At 36.5% G+C, this 15,988-nt stretch overlaps 1 protein-coding gene across 1 annotated transcript in view; it reads right to left on the bottom strand.

Annotated features, from left to right (window-relative positions):
- SHLD2 (shieldin complex subunit 2) overlaps positions 1–15,988 on the bottom strand; it is a 77,833-nt gene that overhangs the window by 45,744 nt on the left and 16,101 nt on the right. Inside the window, exon 3 of the mRNA XM_072971174.1 lies at positions 8,792–8,838. The gene's annotated coding sequence lies outside the window, so the exon portion shown is untranslated. The remainder of the gene's footprint in view (positions 1–8,791; positions 8,839–15,988) is intronic.

Genomic DNA, 15,988 nt, shown 5'->3' with positions numbered 1-15,988 from the left:
GTTTAACTTAATGATTTCCAGTGTGACTTTCCCAGCACTGTGGAGGCTTATAATTTGCATGTGCAGATGGGTATTCCACAAAAAATTCTAAAGGACCCTTCTATAGATCTCCAGAGATATCTTAATTCTACAGATTTCTGTGTAGCACCCTCTGCTCTGGTTTTCTACCCCACAAATTCTAGTTGCCTTAGCTTCTTTAATCATTCCTGAGCTCTATTTGGGTTTCTCTACCCCATGCTACAATTTTAACTGCCTAAATGCAGTGTGCTAGGGCACCTGTAGGGCTCATGTCATTTATTTTCCCTCTGTCAAGGATCACCATCCTGTGTTGTCCAATGTCTGAAAATAATTGTTTCATGTATTTTTATCCTGTTTTCTAGCTGTTTACAGTACGAGGGCAATTTTCATACTCATTAATCCTGCATGAGTAGATGTGCTCTTTGTATTGCATTCCTCTTTATGGTGTTTTTTTTAGAGGTTGCTCTCAAGGTTAAAATATGAATCTTGACGTTATTACAGCCTACCTTCAAACAAAAGTATACTAATTCACTGTATATGAAACTTAAGACAATCTAACTCCATTTCCCTCTTTTTGCAGTCTCATGGTTTTATACCATACTTCTATATATGCTGTAAGGCCCACAAATATTAGTATTTTTGCTTTAAATAATCAATAGTCTGTGTGAATATATTGTAGGTGAAGGTACCAAATTTTTTTTCTCTATATGTTCACAGTTATTTACCTTTCTGGTGGTTTTTATTCTTTTCTGCAGACCCAAGGTTTCATCTGGTCTCTTTTGTCTTTAGCTCATGGAACATATTTTGGTAACTATTCACAGTCCATATCTACTAGAGATACATTCTTTCACTTTTTAATCTGTCTAAAAACATCTGTTTTGTCTTATTTTCATAGGCTGATTTCTGCTGGATACAGAGTTCTAGGCTGACAAGATTTTGTTCCCTTTCAGCACCTTTATGGATGCCATTCCACTGTCTTCAAGTCTTCGGTTTAACTGGTGAGTATTTTAGGCATGACTCATATTGTTATTCCCATATAGTTAACGTGTCTTTTATTCTTCTGTTGTAAGATCTGCTCTTTAGTTTTCATCAGTTTGATTACAATGTGCTTAGGTCTGGGATTTCTTTATTTGTAGGTTTTTCTTTTGTTTTGTATTTAACCTACCTGGGGTTTGTTGAACCTCTTGAATTTGTGAGTTGATGGTTTCCATTAATTTTAGAAGTTCTTGACCGCTGTCTCTTCAAATATGTTTTCTGCCACATCTTCTCTCTTTCTGAAACCCCAGTTACATGTACGTTAGACTCATATTATCCCTCAGATCAAGGAGCTCTTTTCTACCTCTCCCTTACTCTTTATTCTCCGTTTACCAATTTGGATATGTTCCATCAACATGTATTCACATTCACTGATGCTTTCGTCTTATACGCTGGGATGCTGTAAAGCCCATCTGATGCATTCTTCAATTCTAATATTGCATTTTTCATTTCTAGAATTTCAACTTGGTTCTTTGGTATAGTTTCCATGGTTCTACTCAAAAATCCCCATATTTTCATGCATGTTGTCCAACTTTACCATTAGATCCTCTAGCATTTTTTTGTCATAGCTAACTTTAAATCCCTGTCTGATAGTTCCACCATCTGGATTTTATCTACGTCTCCCTCTACTGATTGTTTCTGCTTTTGAAATTTGGTCACATTTGCTTGCTTTTTCTTGTTTTTTTTATATCGTTTATTATAAGACACATATTTGGTAGAAAAATGCATTAGTAAATGAAATAAGTAATATTTTACTTCTAGAAAGAGATATAACCATGCTGTCAGGCCAGTAAAATGGGGTCTGAGTCAATCTCATCTGAAATGTAGCTGGGTCGGGGCTTTGATGCAGCTCTAGTTTGATTCAGTTCATCACTAGCTTAAAATATTTAGAGAGTGGGAATCAGGACTTTCACTTCAGCACAGTCTGGGATCTGAGCCCAAGGACGATTCCAGAGATCTGCCTTTGCTTCACAGCTAAGCCACCATAGTTTCAAAACTGTGGGAGTACTTTACATGTGTACTGGAACTGAACAATTAAATAAACAGATGGCACATAGCATGAGCCAGGTTTCCCACAATTGGAGTAAGAGTTTACAGATAAACAGGGGGCAAGGTTAGGATGATCTATGAGGTAATGGATTCAAGTTTTAATATACCAGTATGGTCCCATGTTTAGCTTAATATAGATATAGATGGGTACATATAGATATATTTATAGACTGTATATATATACAGATTAGTATATGCATATATATTTCCTAGCTCTGCCAGTTTAGAGGGTCTACAAGCAACAATACCCCAGAGGCAACAAGTACATCTAGCACCTATACCTTGGTTTTTCCATTCTGCAATAAAAAGAACTAGGGCTCCTTGGAGAAATGGCTGATTCTAGGGCTGCAGCAGGAAATATACAAAATGAACCTGAAGCACCATGCAGAGTCAAAAAGTAAGAAAGTATTCATACACACACATACACACACACACACGAACATGCAAGCGCATTGATGGCAGTATGTCATAGAGACACAGGAGTCAATTTGAAAGAGCTCCCAATGGCCAAAACTGGAACAATTTTACCAATAAAATAAAGTAGTAACTGAATTATAATGTCAAGTATAAAGTAAATATCCATGAGTTCATACCAATAAAAAAGGATTGAATAAATAAGAGGGAGAAGAGACAAACCTGCACAGAATTTCAAATAATTTACATAGATATTCCATCCTTGAGGAGGGAGAGTATAATTACCCACTCCTTAAGTGTGGGCTGCAAATAAAAGACTTCCTTCCAAAGAGCATAGAATGGAAAGGAAAAAAAAAAAAAAAGAATAACTTACAGTGGAGAAACCTGACAAACATTACCTTGACCAGATGACCAAGGTCAACAGCAATACTGATAAGTCATGATGACAGTATGTACCCTTAATACGATGTGATGAGTGGTACTTAACCTCTGTGGTCTTCCTCCCCAAACCCAAAATCTGGTCTAATCATGAGAAATAAATGAGACAAATACCAATCAAGGTACATTCTACAAAATACCTAAACAATACTCCTCAAAACTGTCAAAGTCCTCCAAAATAGGGGAATTCTGAGAAATTCAGTCAAGAGGAGCCTAAAGAGACATGATAACTAAAGGTAATGTGGTGCCTGGATGGGATCCTGGAACCAAAAAAAAGGAATATTCTGTAAAGACAAAAGATACAGAATAAAGTATGGAATTTAGTTTAAAAATAATGTCTCAACCTTAAAGAAATGAAGGAGCAAGCCATGCGCCCTGGGTAGAGGACACCAGGCAGAGGAAAAGGCGAATGTAAAGACCCTGGGGCAAGAACAAGTTCAAGGTTTCAGGAAGTTGAAGGAGGCTACTGAGGCTGAAGCTGACTGATCTAGGCAGAGGGGAAGGGAGGAGGTGAGGCCAGAGAGGATAATGTAATCTGGTCATAAAGGGCCTGGTAGCCCCTGAAAAACTGACTTTTACTCTGAGATGTGCAGTCACTGAGGGGTTTTGAAGGAGAGGAATGACATTATCTGACAAAAAAAAAAAAAGGGGTCTCAGTATTAGCTCATTAGTTATAACAAATATACGATACTACTGTATGTGTTAATAACAGGGGAAACTGGGTGAGGGGTGTATGGGAACTCTCTATACTATCTTCACAAGTTTTCTATAAATCTAAAACTATTCCAAAAAATAAAGTTTATCTTTGAAAAAAAAAACCAAAACCAAAACCAAAACCAAAACCAAAACCTGGGAGCTGTCTTTCTGCTTTAAGCATGACTGCCAGGTTCTTCATTTGCTAGATCGTCTTTGCTTTCCAGCTCCACACCTTGCTTTCCGCAGCTCAGCTGATCTGTCAGCTCTGTTCCTTCTCCTCAGCCATCCTTTTGGAGGGCAGCTTCCCTCTGTTCCATGAAGGCCTGAAATGAATCTGAGGAGTTTCCCTTACCTCTCCTGCCGTGTCCTGTCCTTGGTGATTGAAAGCAGAGAGTGTGTGTGGGGTGGGCGTCATCTCCAGCTCTCCCTGCGTCCCATAACTGAAAGCCCAGAGCAGATCTGGTGGGTTTCCCTCGCGCTTCTGCTCTGCTCCTTCACTCTCCCTCGACCCCCTGCCCTCTAAGGGTGGTTGTGGTGCACATGGGGACGATTCACATGCCTCAGGTAGAATCTGTCAGCTCTACATCCCTGGCCCAAGCATGGGGCTTGCTACCCCTGAGCACTGAGTGAAGGAAGACCTGAGGGTAAGAGCTGGGGGTGGGAGAAGACGTGCCCTTTGGTGCCAGAGGAACTTGGGCTCCTCAGGCTCCCAGCCCAACACACCAGCCCACGTGTGGCCACTAACAGTCTGTTGAAAGTCTGGCTGCTTTCTCCTTTCCCCCATTTATGGCAGATTCCTCTTCTCTGGGCTGTCCTACCCCTAGAGCAGCCATGGGTTTATTCTCTGCTATGAAGGTGTCACTACTTTCTAGAGTTTGGTTCATTTAAGGTTCCTCAGCTCTCTGATGCGTTTTCAAAAATTATGATTCTTATTTGGCTGCTGTTGGTTTTCAGAGAGAGAATGACAATATCCGAAGGCTTTGTACATCCGAAGAAGCAGAATTATTTCCTCAGATTTTGATGGCTCACTCCAACGGTAAAACTAAGGTCTCTCTTCAAATATTACCTCTCCAAAAAGGCATTCCCTGATCACCTCACCTGAAGTCTCACCAGACCCTAGTCTCCCGTCGTGCCTATCCTGCTGTTTTTTCTTTTTCTTTTTTTGTTTTTGTTTTCTGGGGATGGGGGCAGTTAGGTTTGTTTATTTGTTTGTTTATTTAATGGAGGCACTGGGAATTGAACCCAGGACCTCGTGCATGCTGGGCATGTGCTCTACCACTGAGCTATACCCTCCCCCTGCTTTATTTTTCTTGCACTGCCCACATCTGCCTGAAATGTGTACATCTTGTTTTTCAGCTTTTTCTCTACACTATAACTTAGGTTTCACTAGGACAAAAACATTATTCTTCTTATTTGTCACTATATCCTCAGTTCTAGAACAATGGTAGAGAGCAAATACGATTGCTTACAAATTATAAATTATTTTAAAATCAATTATCTAATATAAAATAATTGTTTCATTTTATAAAAGAAGAAAGTACTTTTACGGGAGAAAAGGAATCTTGAAGCTTAAAAAAAGAAGCATCCAATTGGTGCCACTCTGTCTTTAGGCAACATAATATGCTTTATTAGAATTCTTTTTTTCCCAGCTAAATCATTCTGTGTACATTTACTGCTTCCTCAGATCTTGCTATCAACCCAGGCTCTGAGCAAGAATTATGTATTCTTCATGAAAGGATAAGAGAATTGTTCCCAATGAAAAGAACATTATTCATTGCTTGCCAAATATCACTCATCTTTCTTCTTCTTTTTTTTTTTAATGATCCAAAAATGGTACCTGGACACCGGAAGCATAACACTAAAAATTAGATGGCAAAGAAAAATAAAACCAGTGTTTTGATGCTTAGCAATAATAGAAAGGACTGTAGAGGGGAGACATGAAATAAGTAAAATTTAGGATGAATTCAGATACTGAGGAAGTGATATGATACACCTTGGGATTTCAAAGACATATTTTTAAAACATCTTCCTCAGATTGAACAAGGGACATAAAGAACACATCCCGTGAACAAACTAGCCCTTAAAAGAAGCAAGAAACTGAGATACTAGAGTTAGATTCTTCTCTTGCTAGGAACTTCCTGTCTAGAGATCAGTAGCAGAACTCCACAGAAAGCAGTACAGTTAAGAAACACAACTCTGCAATCAGAGCTCAGCGCTAATCTGGGTTTCAGCCTTTACCAACTGTGTGACCCTGGGCAAGTGAACCTCTCCAAAACCAGCTTGTACTTCAAAGGGTTTGGGAAAGATTAACCATTCAACAAATATGTGAGTACTCATTTTTTAGGATACAGCAATGAACAAGAGTAATGAAGATAATTTATGAAAAAGACTTCAGAATACTGTCTGGTACCTATCAAGAGTACAATACAACAACAATTATTACCTGAAATATTAGAGGACAGGATTATATGCATATATTTAATGCAGAAATATAATTTTAAATCACAACTAGAATACATTATCATGGTCAAAAATAGCTTTCTGATTACAGTTACTAATGCAACTAAGTTCATTTTGCTAGGACCACATTTATACAGTTGGTCTACCTCACCATCTGTCATTAATCATTTCCTATCATTTCTTTCACAAAACCTTCTGTCATAATGCCATTTGGGGAAGGGAGGAGCAGAGGGAAAGGACCCAAAATACCATCCTTCTAAATAACCAGAGAAGTAAACACAAATGACACTATTTCTGTCAATACGTCACAACCATAGAATACATAGGCATTCAATGAAAAATAAAAACAGGTTCAGAGATGGAAAAAATTATTTGCAAACCATATATTGGAATAGGGTCTAATATCCAGAATATATAAAGAACTCTTACAGCTCAACAACAAAAAGACAGACAACCCAATTTTATAATGGGCAAAGGAGTTGAATAGCTATTTCTCCCAAGAAGATATTCAAATGGCCAACACGCACATGAAAATATGCTTAACGTTGAGGGGTGGGTATACCTCACTGCTTAGCATGCATGAGGTCCTGGGTTCAACCCCCAGTACCTCTGTTAAAATTTAAAAAAAAAAAAAGAAAAGAAAATATGTTCAACGTCATTAGTTATTAGGGAGATACCACTCCAAACTGCAATGAGATACCACTTCACACTCCCTAGAATGGCTATAAAAATTTTTTTAAGGAAAATGACAAGTGGTGGCAAGGCTGTGGGGAAACTGGAACTCTCGTACATTGTTGGTAGGAACATAAAATGGTGCAACTGCTGTGGAGAACAGCTTGGAAATTCCTCAGTAAGTTGAACGTATAAGTGAAAAGCTGAAATAATCAAAAATCCATATTCGTCAACTGGTGATGGGATAAACAAAATGTAGTACATCCATACAGTGGGAATTACTCAGCCACAGAAAAGAATGAAGCATTGGTCTGTGCTATACTACAGAGGAACCTCAAAAACAGGTTGAGTGAAAATATATGACTCAAAGACCACATATTGTATGATTTCATTTATATGAATACCCACAGTAGGCAAATCCACAGACACAGAAAGCAGGTTAGTGGTTGCCAGGGGCTGGGGGAGAGGAGGAAAAGGCAATGACTGCTTAATGGGTATCGGGTTTCTTTCTGGAGCGACGAAAAAGTTCTGGAATCACATAGTGCTGATGATGGCACAACACTGTGCGTGTGCTTAACACCACTCAACTGTACACTTTAAAATGGCTAATATTTTATGTGTATTTTACCACAATAAGAAAAAAACAGATAAATAAAAGCTTAAACAAACTAAAAACATCTGGAACAAGGCTCTGGGTAAAGATGGAAGATTGAATGCACATTTAATTTCATTCCTTCTCAAAACTGTGCTAAATTGCTAATAAAGCATTTTTTAAGGCATGAACGAAAATTTAAAGGCTGGAAAGCAGCAGATGGACCAGCGACAACTATCAGCAGACCCAAGAAAGATGAACCGTAAACCAGCAATGTGGAAAACAAAAAACCAACACGACTGAGTCCACAGAATTCTCAAAAGGCTCAGGAATTAGTAACAGATGTTACCTCTAGAAATAGGGGTAAAGGGAGCACTAAATAAGGAAGTTTAATTACAAGCTCTTAAAGAAATGGCTTCATTTCTCAATGTTTCCCTAAATTTAATGTGGCTGTGTTACTGTGCCTCTTTCACCAAGGCAAAATTTTAGAGGATTATTCTCTGAAGAGGATTTCCAAATAGACGGACACAAAGCACACTGTAGGGAGAAACATGCAGTGCAACCAGGGGCCTCACATAAATACATACATACACTGAATGCTGAAATCCTCTCCTTCCCTCATGCAGCCCCTAGAGAACCCACAAATAAGCTTTCACCCACCAGGCAGGAGATTTAGACATAACAACATAAGTTATGTCCTAAACTGAAAACATCACTTCAGCTATGTCACTTGAAAAGTAACAAGCAAATACCAGACGGCTAGGAGTTGAAAAAGTTGAGAGTGACTATCTCTGAGAAGGGGACAGAAAGGTAGGGACTGAAAACAAAAACAGAAAGAAACAGAGCGAGGGACTGAGAAGTACTGTTTGTCTGGACAATCCCAGACAAACCGCTTAACTCAATAAACTGTCCAACTCTGAAAAACAAATGAAGTTTTAAAAAAATATGGAAGACAAGGAAATAAAATAATTAAGGATTTCCCAAGGACATAAACCCACCTTGGCAACTAAATAAATGTGACCTCTGGAAACTAATAAGTCTAACCTAATTGTCCTGCAAAGTGAAACAACAAAAAAGAATGCATTTGATGGGGGAGGGGGGAGGAAGAGCAATAAAGAAGCAACATTGTTCTCATGCTGTCATAACCCTTGCCAAATGCATGACATCAACAGCAGAAACCCCTAGGTCTCCGTGTTCAGTTCCCCAGTCTGTAAAGTGGGGATAACAGTATCCCTCTCATAGAATTGTTGTGAGGCTTCAATACAATAGTGAACATTAAAGTGCAGACAGCAATGTTGGAAATAGATATTATTAACACAGTTAACATTTTACTCTTTTTTTAAATAACTGAAATTATTTTTTATTTCAAATCATTCAATTGTCACAGTAATATAGAAAGTTTACTTGAATGCTTACCTTGTATACTCAAACATCCAGGCCTCTAACTCTTTCACATGTATCTCCTAAAAGGGGGGGAAGGAGATAAAGTGATTATCCATGAGAAACAGAAAAAACAGTTAATGACGATTGTTATAAAGATGCTAATCATACTGAAGAACCGACTGCACTTGAAAAAATACTCAGGCCACCAGGCTTTATCTTACACTTTTTAGTTGGATTATGATCAATCATTCACTCATGAAGCAAGTCAGCAATGAGAAAAGTCTGTACTAACTATACATTAACTCAGTAATGCTGAGACAAGCTTTTTCCATTTCTAAATAGGTAAAGTCTCCAAATTATGCACAGGTGGTGCTCTCCAAGTTCAGTTCTACTTTGTTATAAAACCTGTGGAACACTTTTCCAAAGAAACAAAATTATGAAATAAAGTTGAGACCTTGGGCAATGAATAAGGCCAATTTAATCCATAATAACGGAAGAATCATGGAAAAAAGAAAAGAATAAATATAACCATGTTAGGTGACTTTCCAGCACTTCTTTTGTGCTCTCACAGCTAGCAAAAAAATAGCTACTTGGGATTAAGAACTGTGTCACACTTTGTTTTATTCACTCTTGTATCCTTGTAAACATAAACAGTATATAACAGAGTACCTCCCTTCTATCTATTAAATAAATAAAATATTTATTTAACAAAAGAATAATGAGAATTAAGAGTATTATTATATTGTATATATGTACACTACATTTTCTTTATCCATTCATCCATCAATGCACACCTCAGTTTTTCATGTCTTGGCTATTGTAAATAATGCTGCAATGAACATGGGGGTGCAGATATCTCTGCAAGATAGTGATTTCATTTCTTTAGAACATATTCCCAAAAGCTGAATTGCTGGATCATACAGTAAGTCCATTTTCAATTTTTTGAGGTAGATTTTTTATTTGCAGTTTTTCTACTATTTCTAGTTAGTACAGAAGGCTATCAACTGAAAAATCAATACAATGGCCCAAAACATGCAATAAAAAAACTTATTAGAAGACTCAATATTCAGACAAAAATCCTAATTGAAACCCAACATTTTTCTAGTTCAAATGCAACTACCTATACGTAGAGATTTCAGAAATGAAGTAGATAAAATTACCCAACGGTATAATATAAAGTATTTTAGGAACAAAAATAATTACAAAAACAACTGAAAATTATTTAAAATTACAGACTTTAGCAAACAATGTATTTGATGTCCACATTGCAAAGCTGAATTTCACAGTTTAAATCCTGAGACAATTTACCTAAAAAAGAAATCCTTTAATTTTTCATTACTCAAATAAAACAATTTCAATTCCTATGACATGTCCTTAAAGGAATAAAGATTAATTTATCCTAGAGAGATAGAGCTCACTTCAAGCTTTACAGAATATTTGATAATCACATTTCTTCTTCCCGACACAAAATTCAGGTGGATTGTCACCTTAAATGGAGTAAAGCATGAAAAACACTTAAGCTTCAATCTAGTATTAGAAATAATCCACAAATATTATTTCTCTTGAATGCCCTTTCTGCTTTGAAAGTCTATTTCCCCAGTGAAAAACCAATTTACTTTACTTTTTTATATTGATTTCATTTCATGTAAATTTATGAAGGCTGTATAAATATCTGTTAGAATGAATGTAGGAGTTTGAATCGTTGATAATGACTATTGAGCAAAAGAAGAGACAAGGGTTGTGTCATCAGCAAAGGGGACAAAAGCATCTCTAAATCACCTGCCGTATTAACACAACATCTTTTACATCAAGATTTTAAGAGAGGTTTTTTTGTTTGTTTGTTTCATCTACACTCCCCATTACAGTCTCTTTCCCTGGAGAATTTTTTTTTTAATTGAAGTATAGTTGATTTACAATGTTGTTTTACTTTCAGGTGTATAGCAAAGTGATTTAGTTACAGATGTGTAACTTTTTCAGAATCTTTTCCATCATAGGTTATCATATAAGTGAAGTCTTATTTTTTTTGTTTTATAAGTGAGGCCTTTATGTGATATTTTTGAATAATATGTTTATATCCAAAAGAATTTAATCATAATTAATTAAATCTATTTTGAATTTTGATTCAAGAATGTTTTCTGTAGCAAGAGCAATGTTCAACTTCTCTGCTTTAGTAAACTATATGATAAAATGTGGAACTTGCTAAGGGAAAGCAAAGCAGGAAACTTACTATGTCACTTTTAGACACCTGCCCTTATAGTAAATATCATCAATTCCAAGCATATTCCAAACTTTCAGGAGGTGTGGGTGAAGGAACAAAAGAGCATAAAAACTGACACACTTCCATGGTGTAGGTTTATATTTTAGTGTTTTCATTCTGAAAAGCAAACGAGGCAAATTGAGACTTCCAGCTGGCTGCCAGAAGGGCTGTCATGAGTACCAACATTCTTAGGTTAACATTTTCATAAACTCTTTTCTCATTTCTTCCAAGTATCTTAAATAACATTAAACACTGCATAACACGATGCAGCTGCTTTGGAATAACAGTTTGGCAGTTCCTCAAAAAGTTAAACATAGAGATACCATATAACTCAGTAATTCCATCCTAGGTAAGTAACAAGGAAAACTGAAAATATGTTCACACAAAAACTTGTACACAAATGTCCAAGTAACATCATTCCTAATAGTCAAAAAAATGAAAACAACCCAAATGTCCAACTACTGATGAAAGGATGAACCAAATGTGGTATATCCTAACAACAGAATATTATTCAGCCCTGAAGAGCAATGAAGTACTGATATGTCACACCACAGACAAACTTTGAAAACATGCTAAGCGAAAGGATGCAGACACGTAAGGCAATATATCCTATGATCCTATTTATATGAACTACTCTCTTTTTTAAAATTGGAATATAGTCAGTTACAATGGGTCAATTTTTGGTGTACAGTACCATGTCCCTATATGAACTACTGTTAATAGGCAAATCTATAGAAATATAAGCAGATTAGTGGCTGCCAGGGGCTGGGTGAAGTGGAAAAATTAAGAGGGGTTTCCTTTGAGGGTGATGAAAAAGTTCTGGAACTAGATAATGGTGATGGTTGCATAACACTGAATATATTTAACATCACTGAAACGTGTGTTATGTCAACTATATTTTAATTAATGAAAGAAACCCTACAAAACAAAAAACAAATGTTAACATCTTATCAACTTCCAAAACAAATGATGCTTATTTCAGTACACCTTTAAAAATCTAATTGTTAATTGTTAAGGGCATTAGAAACATTTTCAAAATTAAACGTTTTCCTATAATGCCCAATGCCATCCTTAACTTTCTATTTGCCGGGAATTTTCATAAAACTCTTAACCACCAGCTTTGCAATGCTTAATCTGCCGGGGTAGGGACCAATTTTATATAATACCTACACAATTCAAGTGAATTTTTAAATGGGCAGAATGTTCGATTAAATTTGGCTTACCAATATCACATGTTGAATTTTACTACAAGAGAGGAACATATTTATTTCTGATGAATAAGATCAGCAAAAGATCAGAAACTTTTTAGATAGCAAAATTTACCTGGTTTGCTTTAGCCCTCACAAACCTATCTCTGATATTCATTTTTTAAAACGTTGACATTCAATACAAAAAGGCAACATCCAAAAAAAGGCCATGCCAAATGCAATAATAGCTCATTAATCTATTTATCTCAAATACAATAGAAAATACCATTTCTGCTGAATGTGATTCTAGGCAAGGCCAAATTCACCTACATAACAATTTGCCCAGTGTTCATTCACAGTCTTCCTGCTCTTTCTTAACAAGATTTGAGTTGAATAGGCTCTCAACATATATGAATTAATTACATAAATTATCAGATTAAATAACAATCTCAACTTGAAATAATTACATCTAATTGGGACCTATGCAAACCAGGCAATGGAAGTAAAGGCATTATATATTTTACTCATTTCAGCCTCACAGCCTTACAGAGACATTAAGTAACTGAGCTAAGGTCACAAAACTAGTATATTGCAAAGCCAGGATTCAAACCAAGATCTGTCAAACACACAATCAGTCTTGCTAAAACATTCCAAGTGCAGGCTTTACAGGAATATATTTTCAGTTTAAGGCAAATACTCATTTTCTCTCGTCTATGGCTTCTAAATGCTTTGGGAATAAGAAGAAAAAGAGTGATTGAAAAGAACGCTGCTAACAATCAAGTGAGGTGTCTAGGGAAAATGCAATGCACTGTGTGCCTACTATGTGCCACGTGCTGTGCTGGCCATTTTAAATGCATGATCGCTTAACTGTGACAACAGCCCTGGGAGGTAAATATTGGTACTACCTCCTTTTTCATGTAAGATGGAACTGAAGTTTAGGAGGTGCAAGAAGGGCCAAGTTGGAACTGGAAACTAAACTCAGTTTCTCAATGAATATTTACTGAGTGTTTACTATGTACCAGGGCTATATGGGGCACTTAGAATAGAGTATTAGAGCTCCCCCACATACAGCTTAAACCAAACCCATTCTCTTTTTGCTTAAGCAGTAAATCACTGTAAAATTGAAAAATCCCCACAGATTTTTTTCTTTGAATAGCTTTGTTTTAAATGATTACTCATGCTTTGGTTATACATGTTAAGTACTACTCCGAAACCCAAAAAGTGGATCGTCAGAAAAACTGAACAAGCCTCCAGTAGTAAATGAGAAAACAGAAGCAATTCTGTCCTACAGGCATGATTTTGAACATATTGCTAGGTAAAGAAGACCACACTTTGGAAAATACACTTCCTTGTGTTCTGAAGGATGATTTAAACCATTAAGCATTTTGTGAAGCTTTCAAAGGTCTGTCAGATTTTAAATGACAGGAGTGAAATTTCAAAAAGAATAGGAGAAGTCAGCACCAAGGCTAGTTTAACATTAATAATAAGTGATCTAATAAATAGGTCTGTGTTTGCCCAGTCAGGTTTTGCTTATTATGTCAGTTGGAAAGCCAGAAGGAAACTGGTTTCAACTCCCTTACAACCTGTATCATGACATCACTTTATCAGAAATGTAGCGCTAATGTCAGCATAACACTGAGACAGTTCAAATTTAAAACTGATGTTTCTTTTCCAACCATTTTCATTATTCATTTCTGGTAGAGAACTGAGATGACTTAACTTTGGGGGGGAAAAAGGTAATTAACATGTACTAAGAGCCTTCTATGTGCCAGATACCACATGCATTTTCTTATTTAATTCTCATAGTCACCTGCAAGACATTAACTTTGTCTTTTAGAGGAAGAAATAGAAGTTTTGAGAAATGAAGTACCTTTTCTCAGGTCACATAGCTAATAAAGAGGCAGAGCGCCAAGGTTCAAACTGTGATGTCAATTATTACAGTGTTCCAAAGCACTAAATACCTATGTCTTCATTTATAAAGAAACTTCTGTTAAAAAAAAAATTATGGTAGTATAATATTGGAGCAGAGAGCAGCGTAAAATAATTGGATTGTAAACTGTTTTTATGCCTCAAAAGTACTAGAGAATGATGCTGACCTTTTTAAAAAAATTCCTAGGATGGTCATTGTGAAAGAGAATATAAAATGCCTTTAAGTCAAAATACTAGGCTTTCGAGTAGAAAAAATTAACAAATAAATATAACCGTTTAATATCATCAAAAGAGAACTAAGTTTTAAAAAAAAACTAGTTTTATTCTAAAGCAATGGTTTTTAAAAGACTGTAAGTCACTAGCATAGCCTGGCTCAAAGCAGCATTTTTCAGAGTTAACTCCACGGAAGACTAATCTCTACAAAAATACTGAAAGATAATGAGTTTCCACAGTCAAACAAGTTTACGAAATGCTGGACTTCACATTAAACCAGTTTCTTTGCTGGTTACAAATAATATAACACAGTGCCTGGAGTCCTCTGGAGCCAGACTATCTAGGTTTGAACCCCAGCTCTTCCACCTACTAGCTTGGACTAGACATGGGACTCTGGGCATGGAATTTCACCACTCTGGGCCTCAGTTTTCTAATCTGTTAAAAAAAAAAGAGAGAGATAACTGCAGAAGACAGACTTGTGAAGATTAGAAAGATTAATAAATGTGAGGTTGAGAGAATAGAGCCTTAAAGTAAGTGCTCGATAAACATTAAATTACTAGTAGTAATATCATTTCCCTGAGCCTTTATGAAGCTGATGAAAGTTGATGTTCACTGTGAATTGCCAAGGGGCAAAGAGATAACCTAATATGCAGTTTCCCAAACTTAGATGATAGAACCCACTTTTCCACAGACCATCCCTCAGGAAGACTGGCTAATGTCTTTTCAAAATAAAATAAAACAAAACAAAAAGTAGTCTGAGAAACAAACAGAATTCCATCATTAAAATTAAATCTGTTTTAAACAATACAAGGTAAGCACTTCACAGTTGGTGAACACACTGAGGTGCAGGGAGGGTGGCGTGTCCACAGAGGGCATGGAAGAGGTCCACGCCCCTTCCCCCATACCTTGGCCCCCTGCATCGCTTCCATCTGGCTGTTCCTGAGTTGTATCCTGTGGAGTAAACCAGTAATCTCTCCTTACAGATTCTTGCACATGGATTCAGTGCCTGAAATCTGTACATGGAGTGGAATGGAACATTGTTTTATTTTTCATTCTCATAGCCCCCAGGGGCTTCAAGTAATCATCTGCCTCATCAGAGTTGCCACTCAATTATCCAAGATACTGTATGGAACCATCCGGCCAGGGATCATTTGAATAAGGACCTGAATGGTTTCCATTATCAAGATATAGTCATCTATCTAAGTCTTATAGCCATCGTATAGACTTGAAGTCAATAACCAAATGATGGTGTTTTTATCCATTTGGTGTTTATTGTGCCCATGCGGCAAACTTACAGTCATTACCAGAAATGCCAATTATGCTACCTTTTCACTTTAAACTTTTTCTAAGCGGTATGTGTCAGGATCTTCAGAAATGCTTACACCCTTCGATCAAAGAATTAATTTCCAAGAATCAATATTATGGGAATAAATAAGAAGACAAAACTTCATGTAAATACACATATTGCAACACTGTTTAACATTCTGGAACACTAGAAATACCAAAAAAAAGTAATTTTAGGGGAAAGATTAAACAGAGTGGTACATTAGTTGTATTACACTGTCATTACAAATTACATTTTAGAGATTCTGAATAATGCTATGTGAAAAAGCAAGTGATACATTTTTAACAGTATAGGCATAA

The sequence above is a fragment of the Vicugna pacos genome, chromosome 11 (assembly GCF_048564905.1).
Source record: "Vicugna pacos chromosome 11, VicPac4, whole genome shotgun sequence".
NCBI lineage: Eukaryota > Metazoa > Chordata > Mammalia > Artiodactyla > Camelidae > Vicugna > Vicugna pacos.
Note: the sequence above shows the minus strand (reverse complement) of the source record. Positions and strands in the feature narration are given on the sequence as shown.